Below are 13,444 nucleotides of genomic sequence, written 5' to 3'. Positions count from 1 at the left end.
CGGTGCCATTTTTGTCCCCATCGCTGTCCCGTTTATTTGAAAGTAATGATCACCGTTAAAGGTGAAATTGTTGCATTGCAGGACCAGAGTCAGCAGCTGGACTAAACATTCAGTAGGTGGTTCTAAAATGTTGCGAAAGTCCCATATTTCCCAGCAAAATTGTATGCCGTCATCATGAGGTATGTTGGTATACAATGAGGTGACATCTAAAGTGACAAGGAGGGTTTCCGGAGGAAGAGGGTTCATGGAATTCATTTTACGAAGATAATCTGTAGTGTCTTTAAAGTGGGAAGGAAGATTTTCTACATGAGATCTTAAATGAAAATCGACGAATTCCGAGATTTTCTCAGTCGAATGGCCGTTTGCGGATACAATGGGTCTACCAGGGTTGTTAACCTTGTGTATTTTGGGAAGGCGATACAATCGACCAGGCTTGGCATTCTCTGGTTTTAAATAACCAATTGTATCCTCATCTATGTGACCGTCATCGTACATGGTTTGTAACGCAGTGATAATTATGGAACTAAACTCGGAAGTAGGGTCATAGTCTAGCTTCTTATAAAATCTCTCATCAGAGAGCTGACGCACTGCTTCCGCGATGTAGTTACCTTTGTCCATTATCACAATGGGACTGTCCTTGTCTGCTGGTTTTATCACAATATCATCTCGGTTTCTCAGCGATTTTATGGTTTTTTCTCGTCAGGAGAGGTGTTATAAAATGACGAGTACTTGTTGCTAGCTAGATGAACAACATCCGATTTGATTTTGTCGATAACATCTTCCAGTGTAGCAAATTTAATAGGTTTTGAAATCCATTCTTTTTAAAATGCGGAATTCTGACTTCTTCCTCCGAGTCAGGCGTGTCTGAGTCTTCCTCATTATCCACCTCTTTATCCTTGTTACCAAAATATTCTTTGAATCTGAGGGTTATATATATATACATATCACCGAACCACAAAAATATTGAAAAGGAGGAAAACAAACTCATCATAGATACCAGGATTAATTTTTGTATTGACGCCAGACGTGAAATGATTCTTTCTAGACTGTATTTTTTTAACATTGAAACTTCTTTTCTTTTATAAAGTAGTAAAACATAATGAGGATTTAAAAAGATTTTCAAACATGGCGCTTAAAATTTTTAACTAACTATATAAGTAAATAGTTATGGACGATTTTATCAAATATCGTATAAATGCAACATTTATTGCCAAAAAAATCAAACTGTATAAGCATTATGCTTGAAATTTATTAACAAATAGGATATTGATAATTCTGCTGAAAATGCAAGAAAATGGCATTTCAAATATTTGTTGTCATAAGTTGTGTTACATGTATGTGTAATATACAATAACATATTGTGCAAATAAAAAAAAACATGTGCATTAATTGAAACATACCATTTCCTCTTGGAGCATGAACACCATTCACTATACACATATGTACCGTACATAACAAGACTATATAATATGATGTTTTCTGTAAGTATAATATTTGCATATATAAGCATGAACTAAATTCGGTGTAAGGTATATGTCAAACATGCCAAAGCCACAAAGAACGATGAAGAGAATAAAAAAAAATTAAGACATCTAGAGGCCAACACAAGAGCATCATATAACTTATTTTTTTTTTATCATAACGATAATTAATACTGTTTGAACTATAATATAAGCCTTCCCTTAAGAAGCATATGTACAAGCGCTATGTTTGAGACGGATGGAATTATAAATACGTTTTGTCTTTCAGATGAATTACATTTAATTTTAAGTGTCCTTAGTTGCATTTTTTTTCTCTCAAAAAACAATTATAAATTGTGATTTGAAATATGAGACGTAAATTGTATGCCTATCTAGTAGAATAATAGCGATAATTAACTTTCACATACTAATGAATAATGCTTACCATTATGACATTAAAATCAACAAAAACTCAATTCATTGTATTTAACGTTTTTACCCTATTTATATCATGCCGTTTGATTTCTCAAGTATGAAAATGATACAGCATTCTTCGTGTGTGATTATCACAACTTAACAAAACAATAGTAGTATAAGTCAGATAAACATCACCTTAATACTATCTTTATCCAAAAGGATATTGTTTAATTTAGTTAAGTCACACCACTGCTTAGATAGTAATGAATAATATAACAAATCAATTTTGTAACGACATGTGGATTATTTATATGATTAAATAATTAAATAATCGTGCGATTGCGGGAGATATCATGTGTGTCTGATTTATATATGCACGGTAAAATTTCAAACTTGCATAGTGTTTGCATGGTTTTGTCAATTAATTTAACTAAATTGAAATGAATGTTTATTCTAGTATTTACATGGTCAAAATAATAATGAATTATTGTCCTGATCCATAATTTTGCACGAACATTTGGTGATTTACTGGCATGAAAATGTTGACCGAATTCTTTTCGCGTGGACAAAACAATTTTCAACAATTTCATGTTAACCCTTTCCTGTTTGTTACTGTTTATGTCGTCATCGTATAGATTTACTAGATTAAATGATTGGGTTTTGATTACTTAACGTCCAATGACAATTAACTGTTACACTTGTATTACATTTTAAAAGAAAGCTAGGGTTTTCCCAAACTATTGCACGAAATGCATTACATACATCTTGTGTTCCATCTTTTTCGTATCTGAGAACCAGTCCCCTTCGTCTATGTATTCAAAGTAATTTTGTAACATGACTTATGTTTTATATACATTACATCAATAAAGGAAATGTTCTTACAATTTACAACATTAATTATTAAGGTTGTCCATCTTCCAACTGAGATATTCTATATATTTCTACAGATATGCATGCAAGTAGATTATTAAAGACATTTTGAACTAATGAAAATATTTTTTTAGATTCAGAATTGATAGAAGTATTTAAATAGATATCTAGTATTAAACTCAAACTATTAAACTCAAACAAGGTTTAATAAGTTAAACATGAATCGCGTCAATTTCCCTGAACTATATTGAATTGTTTGGAGGTAAACTGGAGCCTGCCTCTAGGTGTGGGATTGTCATGCTGCATTGAAGTCCCATTGATGACCTTTGTGTGTTGTCTGCTCTTTGATCGGATAAAAAATAGATATAGGAAGATGCGGTGTGAGTGCCAATAACTCTTCATCCAAATAACAATTTATAAAAGTAAACCATAATAGGTCAATGTACGGCCTTCAACACGGAGCATTGGCTCACACCGAACAAAAAGCTATAACGGGCCCCAAAATTACCAGTGTAAACCCATGCAAACGGGAAAACCAACGGTCTAATCTATATAAAAAAGAAGAAACGAGAAACACGTATAAATAACATCAACAAATGACAACTTCTGTACATCAGATTCCTGACTTAGGACAGGTGCAACCATTTGCATCGGGATTAAACGTTTTAATGGTACAAAACCTTCTCCCTGTTTCTGAAACAATAGCATAACATCACAACATAGAAAACCACACGATAAAATATCAATTGGAAGGCTTAACTTAATCAAAAAACGTAAATTAACATACCAGGGTTTTCGATATCACAAACTGGTCAAAACATTTACTAAATTTTATCACCGGTATAAGGAAATAATTCGTAAATATAACTCAACATGCAGACATCTTATACGTTCAGGTATTTCACATCCAAAATTTTATGGAAATATTCTTTATAAAGCACAAAAATGTCAGTATTCTCCTCAGAAACTAACAAAACCTTTAAATAGACTTATTAAAAGGGGATATAGTTACGATACTGTTGTCAGGTCATTAAAGATTGCATATTTTGGCTTTAACATTGATTCACTGATAGGGTCTTTGCATCGGAACTAAACACATTTATTTCTAAAAAAACAGTTGTTGGCATGACACGGGTTATGTTCTTCTCATATATTTTATGATAGTATGATACTAAACCCCTAACGGGAGGGATTGTACCTGATATTCATATGATGAAGACATAATCTTTCAATCAGTTTAATTGAGGTCTGGAGCTGGCATGTCAGTTAACTGCTAGTAGTCTGTTGTTATTTATGTATTATTGTCATTTTATTTATTTTCTTTTGTTACATCTTTTGACATCAGACTCGGACTTCTCTTGAACTGAATTTTAATGTGCGTATTGTTATTCTTTTACTTTTCTACATTGGCTAGAGGTATAGGGGGAGGGTTGAGATCTCATAAACATGTTTAACCCCGCCGCAATTTTGCGCCTGTCCCAAGTCAGGAGCCTCTGGCCTTTGTTAGTCTTGTATGATTTTAAATTTTAGTTTCTTGTGTATAATTCGGAGTTTAGTATGACGTCCATTATCACTGTACTATTATGCATATTTTAGGGGCCAGCTGAAGGACACCTACGGGTGCGGGAATTCTCGCTACATTGAAGACCCATTGGTTGCCTTCGGCTGTTGTTTGCTCTATGGTCGGGTGGTTGTCGCTTTGACATATTCACCATTTCCTTTCTCAATTTTATGAACGGATAAAAAAGACAGTTTTATATCTAGCTTGTAAGAAGTTGTTTAGTTTCTAAATGTGACACTCTAATTATAATCTTCAAATGGTCATATTACAAAATGCAAAGGTTAAGTATGATCCATAGTTTTGCAAATATAATGTGCGTAATGGCAGAAAATGCAAAACGAACATGAAGACAGCTTGAAAAATGTTGTATCTGATTAACATTTACTGCAGGTTTACTTATCTCTTGGTTATTCATTCTCATTTGAATACTTAAGGTGATTCTGATATCCGCATTGTACATACAAAAACTATTTGCCTATATACCAAAGGGGGACATATGTAGTAAAAAAAGCGTACACAATGGCCAAAAAAACACTTGTGGTGCAATATTGGCTTACACAAATGTTTTATTTAAGAATATGCACAGTTAGAGCAGCATTGACAATTAAGGAGGTTCGCTACTGAAATTCAAAATAACAAGAAAGTTTTCCTGTTGTATTTTTTTAAAACTCCTTTCATATTGGAGTGGAAAAATGAAAAAAAAAAGTATAGGTCAATGCGCTTTATTTTTCGTAAGGATGGCATTTATGGTCACTCATAATGTCAGTATTGCAAAATCCGGTATTTTCAAGGAATTGGAACATCTGCATTGAATTTTTAATTATAACAACGATTCATACAAATGTAAATATATTTTATTTTAATATCAATAAAAATATACCTTTATTTTATTTTCTACAAAAATTGTGCATTCAAGGCATATAGTCAATGTGTTTTTCCCGTAATAAAAAAAATAAACAAAAAAGTACGGGAAAGAGAATGACATCCAAATGAAACCTTTGATTTAACCTTTACAAAATAACAAGAAATTTTCAAAACAATTTAGAAACTATTCACAAGACTTTATTCTAAGATATTATTAGTAGAAAAGTATAGGTCTATGTGCAAAATTTTGAATTAGGGCTGAAAAAAGTTCAAAATTCCATGAAAAACAACGGGAAATTTAAATTTAGACATTTTCCATAACATATATGTCAATTTACCAAATACTTTTATCTTTTTTAACCAAATTATTTGTTTTAAATCTAGATCACTACATACTTGGCATAACAAAGACCTTTTTTTCATTGAAATCTTCAAATATATGACTACGGGCTGAAAAGCATTCAAAACAAAACCAAAAAGTGCATGAAAATGTCAAATTTTGACATTATTCTTTCAAAGGTAATTTTTAAATAATCTATTACTCTTTTTGAACAAAATAATTTGAAAAAATCTGGAGCACTGTGTAATTGATATAAATAAGGCATGTTTTTTTTTTCTTTATATATAACAAATATGCAACATTTGTAGAATAAAATTAATGTTACAATTTATGAAGCAAGACACTAAATAAGGTGTGATATACTAAACTGAATTGTTCTGCATTAAGGTAACACGATATGAGATTATCAAGGTCAACATTAACCCAGTGGTTCAGAATCAGCAATCTTTAGAATTACATCTAATTATCTTAGTATCTGTAAGACCCACTTGAACAAAGCCTATGTAATCACTTTTAACCTGAAATTTTGCAATTATAATTCACATGAATATTTAAACTAAGGCCAAATACTTAATGAAATATGTATATGGCAATGAAACGGGGTAACAGTCTGCTACAGAAAGTGACATTCAGTGACTGATCACCAACAAAGTGGGAACTTTAAACTTGTTACCCTGATATTTTTCTTCTAAAATAGACCTGATCACAACAATAAAACATGCTGGGTTGATCACGGTTTACAACCAATTACACACCTGTGAGGTTTTTGATGTTTTTTGGTCATAAATTTTACTAGAGAGATATTCTCAATAAGTGTATTAAATTAACTTGATGAAACTAACTTGATGAAACTAACCTGTAAAAATTAATCAGGTTTCTTGATCGCCTGGATTTGTTTTACCCCATAAATAATGAACAGGTAGTCATTTTATCCCTACAACCAAAGAGTGGGAACCACTATCACAGTGATCAGTCATGGTTAGTCTATTTCTGTTCTGTATTGTAATGTTACTTATAATTCTACATTTATTTCAGTTCACCTTCTTGAGTCTTATTTATAGACAAATTATAATTTTCTATATAACAAATATACTATATTCACAGAGAAAATCTACTGCTCCACTGAGCTACAATTGGTAGATTTTAGATTTAGTAAAAACTCTGAAACCTGTCTTATGATCTTTTCTGATTTTGTGACACGTACACTTGAACCACACTTTTCTGTGAAAAGATCTTTGATACCTTTACTACCATTCCTAGAAAAGGCCAACTTCAAGTGCTCTAAGCACAGTCCACTACTGGCAACAATTCGTGCCATTCCTAATGAAAGTATCTTACGGTCAATCAACAACTTCAAAGAAGACAAATTTTTATGCATTTTTTTTCATAGAATTGAATTTGTCTGATATGACATATTCTGGTATATATAATTTTTCAAAGTGAACATTTAATTCAATTTTTTTATTGACAAGTGTGCAAAGTGCATCGACATCTTCATCAGCCCTGTGGGTATCATATGATTTGCTCATAAATGTTTCAAACAAATTGGTCTGTGAATATGAATTCAAACCTGGATGGGAAAGTTTAAATAATGGCAATGTGTCAATAAAACCTATCACAGTTGACTTGAATTTATCAAGCAAACTACATTTCTGAAGTGACGTGTACAATAACACACAGTCATATGTTTGAACATTATGGCCTATTAAAACATTGTTCTTAGTTTTTTTCAAGAAAAGAAATGAAGTCATTGAGGCACTTTTTGATATGGACAGCAGGCAACACATTTCCGTTTGATAATAACTGCCCATTCTCAAATGTCAATCCAGTAATCTCTGCCGCCTTTGGTGTTATTTGGTGCTGGGGTAGGACAAATCTGGCTAGTTGTGTGATATGGGATGATCTACCTACAAAAGCAATATAAATACAACTTATTCCAGTTCCTTTATGATTACATAAGCATTACATGTATCAGTAGTTGTAAAAGGTTTTGTATCATTAAAACAAGTTTACCAATATCATCACACAATGTAAAGCAATGAGTAGTGATACTATTTAGTTCATTGCATTTATATCAAGGAACAAATATACCAAAACTACATTTGTTTTATTTCAAAGTACATGCCAGTGTTCCTATATAGTGAAGAATGCTAAAAAAAAAATCCCATAACTCTCTGAGGAGTTGCATTTACAAAGTGTTAGCATAGTGTAGAATTTTCGAAAACATTAGGGTCCAATATCTCCAATCAGTTGTGTCGAATCATTATGGCAGGTGCAATAAGATCAAGTACATATGGTGACTAACAATTCTGCAAAATTTGAATGAAATCATATTAGTGAACTCTAAGGAATTGACCTCCCATTACGTTGTGGCGTAGACAATAATTGTATAGCAAAAAATATTTGTAGTATAGCATACTTAGCCCTGTAGCTTCTATATCAAAGAAAATTTCTGTAACAGAATCATACTTGGGTGAGGCTTCTATTCTTCAAGTTCTTGGAAGGGGTATTTCAGTTATGTTTTCTGGATCCAATCTAGATTCGTCCATGTCTATCACTGACTGGTTACTGATTCCTTCCCTCACTTCACAGCTTGATATATCTTGATTACAATAAAAATATATTTTCAAACATGAACATTAAACTCTACATTTTTCTCAATTATACATTGATCTTAAAGAATGCCAGGTTGTTTTGGTAGTTTAATTTATTGCAGTCAAATTTGAGGATTTAATAAATAGGTAGTATAGATTGCGAGAATTTTCAGTCAGACTGAATTCAGATAGTCAGCTTTAAATGTGTTTATTATTTTTTCAAATTAACTTGGATTTTCATAAAACTATACACCTATTTCAGTTATATATGGATCTTACTGAATCCTAGGTTGTTATGAAGTTAAGTGTATTGCTGTCAAATTTAAGGATTTAATTAATCTAGGTCAAAAAAGGTAGAATGTGCAGTTCCCACAAAATTCAGATAGTAATCTTTTCAGTAATTTCAAAGCAACTTGGATTTTCATCAAAATATACAGCTATCTTCTGTACTGGAGATCTCTTAGCGTGCTTACTTTTGATGTGTGAACACCAGGTGAAAGACCAGCTGTTATATTTGCCTGTAATGTACAATATATATTTATATATATATATATGTTCATTCATTGGTATGGGTTAGTAAATTCCTTCCAACTTATATGAAAAATGATATATTTATATTTTTTACTGAATGTATTATGCTTAGTTAACCTGTCATGAAAAGAGTTATCTCCCGTTGAATTGTGAACTGAAAAACTATTCTATTCTAGTGTGAAAATATTCTTTCTTGTTATCCATTACAAAGCAATATATACTGATTTCAATGACATTACAATTATTTCAATAAAAACATATGTGTTCTGTAACATGTTATGTAGTTTATTATCCAATGTCATTTGCCCAATATGAGAAATTTGAACTTCTTGTAATCCAATATCATAAGAAATAACATGCACAAAATAATGAACATATAATAAATCAAAGCGCTGTAAGCGCTGAAGGCAGTTAACCAAAAACCAAGGCAACTGTAATTATGAAAACTGTGGCAATGTTGCCTCAACATTAAACATTCATATATAGTACATTCATGTTTATCTAATGATTTATTTATTAAGACAAATAATTTATATGTTATCAAGGTTTCAAAAGCAATGCATATATCAATGTATATTTTTTTATGGTGAGTCTGCAGTGGTACGAGTTCCCAATGATTGCAGTTGTTCTACTTGGTAGTTAACCTTGGTTTTATTTGACTGCTAGAAGTTCAATTTGACGTAGTATAAACATGTAATAGTATGAATGGACTGGTTTCCCTGGAAAGAAAACTGAGTTTGTGTTCTATAGTACAAAAGTTATGAGACACGAATCAGACAAATGTTCACTACAACAGGGATCAAAGATGAGGTCTGACTGACTTGCCCATAGTAAATGTAAATGATTTGTTATTTTGTCCCATACATATGAATATATATAATTTAGGGGTGGGGATCTCAACGGTTTTCAAGTTCTCAAACAGGTAGGGGTAGGCAGAGGATTTAGGGGGCAGGGGGCCCGGCCCCTTCTTTGTGGGAAAAAATGTGTTGCTTCTATATAGGGAATCACTGAAGCGTGACTGGAGCGGGCCCCTCTTCGGTCAGTCAGTGGGCCCCACTTATGAAAATTTCTGGATCAGCCACTGGGGGTAGGGTGACCCTAGGGACTTCCCCTTCATTTCATTTTATTGGTTATATTGTCCCATACATGAATATATATTGTTTTGGTGTGGGGATCTCGACCGTTTCAAAGTTCTCAAACAGGAGGGTTGGGATGACCACAGGGACTTCCCTTATATTTCATTTGATTTGTTATATTGTCCCATACATGAGTATATATGGTTTAGGGGTAAGGATCTTGACCATTTCCAAGTTCTCAAACAGGAGGGTGAACAGTGACCTCAGGGACTCCCCCTATCTTTCATCTGATTTGTTATATTGTCCCATACATGAATATATATGGTTTAGGGATGGGGATCTCGACCATTTTTAAATTCTAAAACAGGAGGGGTGGGGTGACCCCTAGCGACTCTTCCTATATTTCATTTGATTTTTCATATTGTCACAAACATGAATATATATGGTTAAGGGGTGTGGATCTCGACCGTTTCCAAGTTCTAAAACAGGAGGGGGTGGGGTAACTCCAGGGACTCCCCCTATATTTCATTTTTTAATTATTATATTGTCCTATACTTGAATATATGCAGGGGCGGATTCAGACGGGGGAGGGTTGCGGGCTTGCACCCCCCTTAAATTTGCAAAAGCATGGGTTGTTCTCAGCTTAATAAAGAAAATTCCGATAATTTTACCTCAATTTTTTTTTAGCCTCGCGCCCCTCCTAACCTAAAATCCTGGATCTGCCCCTCATATGGTTTAGGGTTGGGGAGCTCGACCGTTTCCAAGTTATCAAACAGGAGGGGTAGAGTGGCCCAAAGAATGTCACCTATATATCATATGATTTACTTACATTAAGGTATATATAATATAGTTGCATTATTTGTGAAAATAAAGAATGAAACTTTCAGCTACTTTAATTGACCCTTCAAAATTGAGAAAAAACAAATAACCCCTCGAAATTGCAGTAATATGTTTACACTTTAAAAGCATCTCACATGCATTATCATCATTTATCATTTATAAAGAAAATTTAGACTATGACCATGAACATGTATATTGTTAGATATACTGTTCCCAGCTGTCACGTTGTATTGGATTTTTAAATTAAAATTTATCAAAAAGTAATTTTTAGTTTCTGAATAAAATATTTGTCTGCTTTTTCTTTCTTTAACATATATCTTTTGGTTTACAATACTAGTGTTTATATTCATTTACCATGCATAGATGTATTTTTCACCTGCTTGGATTTATTTTGTAAATGATCGTCAAACCCGGAATTACCCTTATCCGCTTCCGGAATCGGATCCGATTTTGTAAAATTTTGTCTTCACGGCCGCCATTGTTATGTGTTTACAATGTTGTTTTTGTCAATCAGATACGATTTTACTCGAATTTATACAATATTTGTTTGCGATTTTCTGTATAAAGCTAGCGGTTGAACAAACTGAACATCGCCGTCATGAATAATAATGATAAAAATAAGTTTTTTAGCTCGTTTAATTGGAGACTGGTGAACATGGTGAAAAGGTTTGCAAAGTAATTTCTTATTTTCTTTCAAATGTAAGGCGACTACGTCGGGCGTAGCTAGAAACCAACTATCCTAGTTGCAAAAGTGGAAGGTCTCGGACCACTGCTAATTTGCACACCTGCCTCCAAATTGAAAAGCTACGAAAATTTCTTTTTCTAATTTGAAATTGCCGCCAACAGCATGAACAGTTGAATTATATAATAGACTACTGACGTAGTTGTACTACGTATTGATGACAAACAATATTCCTACGACTTTTGTCATTTGGGAAATCTAAACTGCTTGTCTTAAGAGATTTTCATACAATTGTTCTTTGACATCTTAGCTAAAAGCACAAACTATAATGAACTACACAAGGATTTTTAATAAGCACTACACTTTATGTGTAACTTTAAAACTTTTGGATAAATCGACGATCATTTAAGGTTTTTCTGGTCATTTTTTTTGTAATCCAGAATAAAAAGTATTAAAAAAGTGTTCAATTAGTTATATATAACATAGTAACAAGCTAGATAATAACAATGGCAAGTATTTCAGGATTTATTGGGTAGAACGCAAATCTAGGGTGCTCGCATAATGCAGCTTAACTGCATAAAAATGCAATGTGGTAGTCAACATATAAATTGTCAAATTGTTTCATTTTGACAAAGGAAAGGAACGAAAATTGGAGTAAAATGTAATTCCTCTCATTTGATTGGTAAACATTCTTTCAAACTTTAAAATAACTTATATAGTGTTCAAGACAATAAGCAAACATTCATTAAATTCTTTTGAAAACTAAAAGTAGAAAAAATATTGCTATCCTATTTCTTCCTTATTTTCCTTTGACAGGTATAAACAATAAATGAAAAAAAAAAATAATAATAATAAAATGCCAAAATCATAATAAACAGATTGACTAGGAGCAAATATATGGTACCCTATTGTCCATGAAATGATTTTTTTGCGGTTTTATAGGAGAAAAAAGTCAAACTTTAGTTTTAGTTAGTATTAATCCACAACAATTTTACAATTTAGACTGAGTTAACAACTGACAGACAGAAATTGTATACCATAGTATTACCTGTCAATAGATGGGAAAATAAAGAGTCTCCCAAACAAACATGAATTGTGATTATTTTGTTTTCTATGCCAAACTGTTGAAGTAGCAGACCCATCTAAGAATTACAAATTCGTGAAATAAGTGATTTAGTACCCATTGATTCATATATATGTTATAGCTCTATATGTAGTTAAACTAAAACAATAAAATGTATTTTAAAGTGGCAGGTCTGCTTGATTATAGGACATATTTGACCTTTAAATATGAAATATAAATATTCTTTTTGTACTTTATTACAAATTTGAGAGTTATCTCCCTTTGTCCAAGTTTATTGAAATTATTTGTAGGCTATATATCAATAATGTAATTCCTATTGCACAATTCTAAGCTGGGGAGATACTTAATTTTGTATTGAATATTTAGGCAAATTAATTTTCAAATATTTACTATTATTACTAAATAGTTTGCAACAGCTTGCTTATGTATGAATCAAGTTCCAGTGGATCTAAATGGTTACTTTTTACATGTATTCATATGTTTCTAGAAGAAACATATGACAATATGTTTCTAGAAGAAACATATGACATTCAGTTTTCAAGCTTGTTCAGGAGACTAACAATAATGCAATGATGCTTTCAATTTTGTTATTATCAACGAGGTATGTGTGACCTTTATTTTTTTTAACAACATTTGCGGCAATCCTATAGCCAAGACTTCAAGATATACAATAATGTCTGGGTTTTTGGTGCTTTTGAAGCCACTGTATTGTTGAAGCTTTCACTGCCTTGTGTACTCTCAAGATTAGCTAGCTTTTCAGACTGCGTTATGTAATTACTGAATAATGTTCTCAATGAGGACTGCAGTTGTTAGTCTTTTAGAGGTTTACCATATGGTAAAGAACGAAATTTCATACCAGAGTCTTCAAAAGACTGACATCAGCCGGGATTTCAACTGGTGTGGTCACCAAAGGGGTGTTCAGATAGCGCAGGTAAATTGTTCTCTATTTCATCTGGTCTTCCTCTAGCTTGTGCAACCAAGAAATTAAAATCTTTCATTAAATATTAAATGATCTTTGTTGTAAGGCGAGAATGTTTATTTCTCAGAGCAACAAGACTCTTTCCCAGGGTTTTCTTGACATGATTACTATCTGAAAGCTTTATAATTGACTTGTCGACTTTATTT

Source organism: Mytilus galloprovincialis, chromosome 11 (genome assembly GCF_965363235.1).
Source record: "Mytilus galloprovincialis chromosome 11, xbMytGall1.hap1.1, whole genome shotgun sequence".
NCBI classification, from domain to species: domain Eukaryota; kingdom Metazoa; phylum Mollusca; class Bivalvia; order Mytilida; family Mytilidae; genus Mytilus; species Mytilus galloprovincialis.
Note: the sequence above shows the minus strand (reverse complement) of the source record.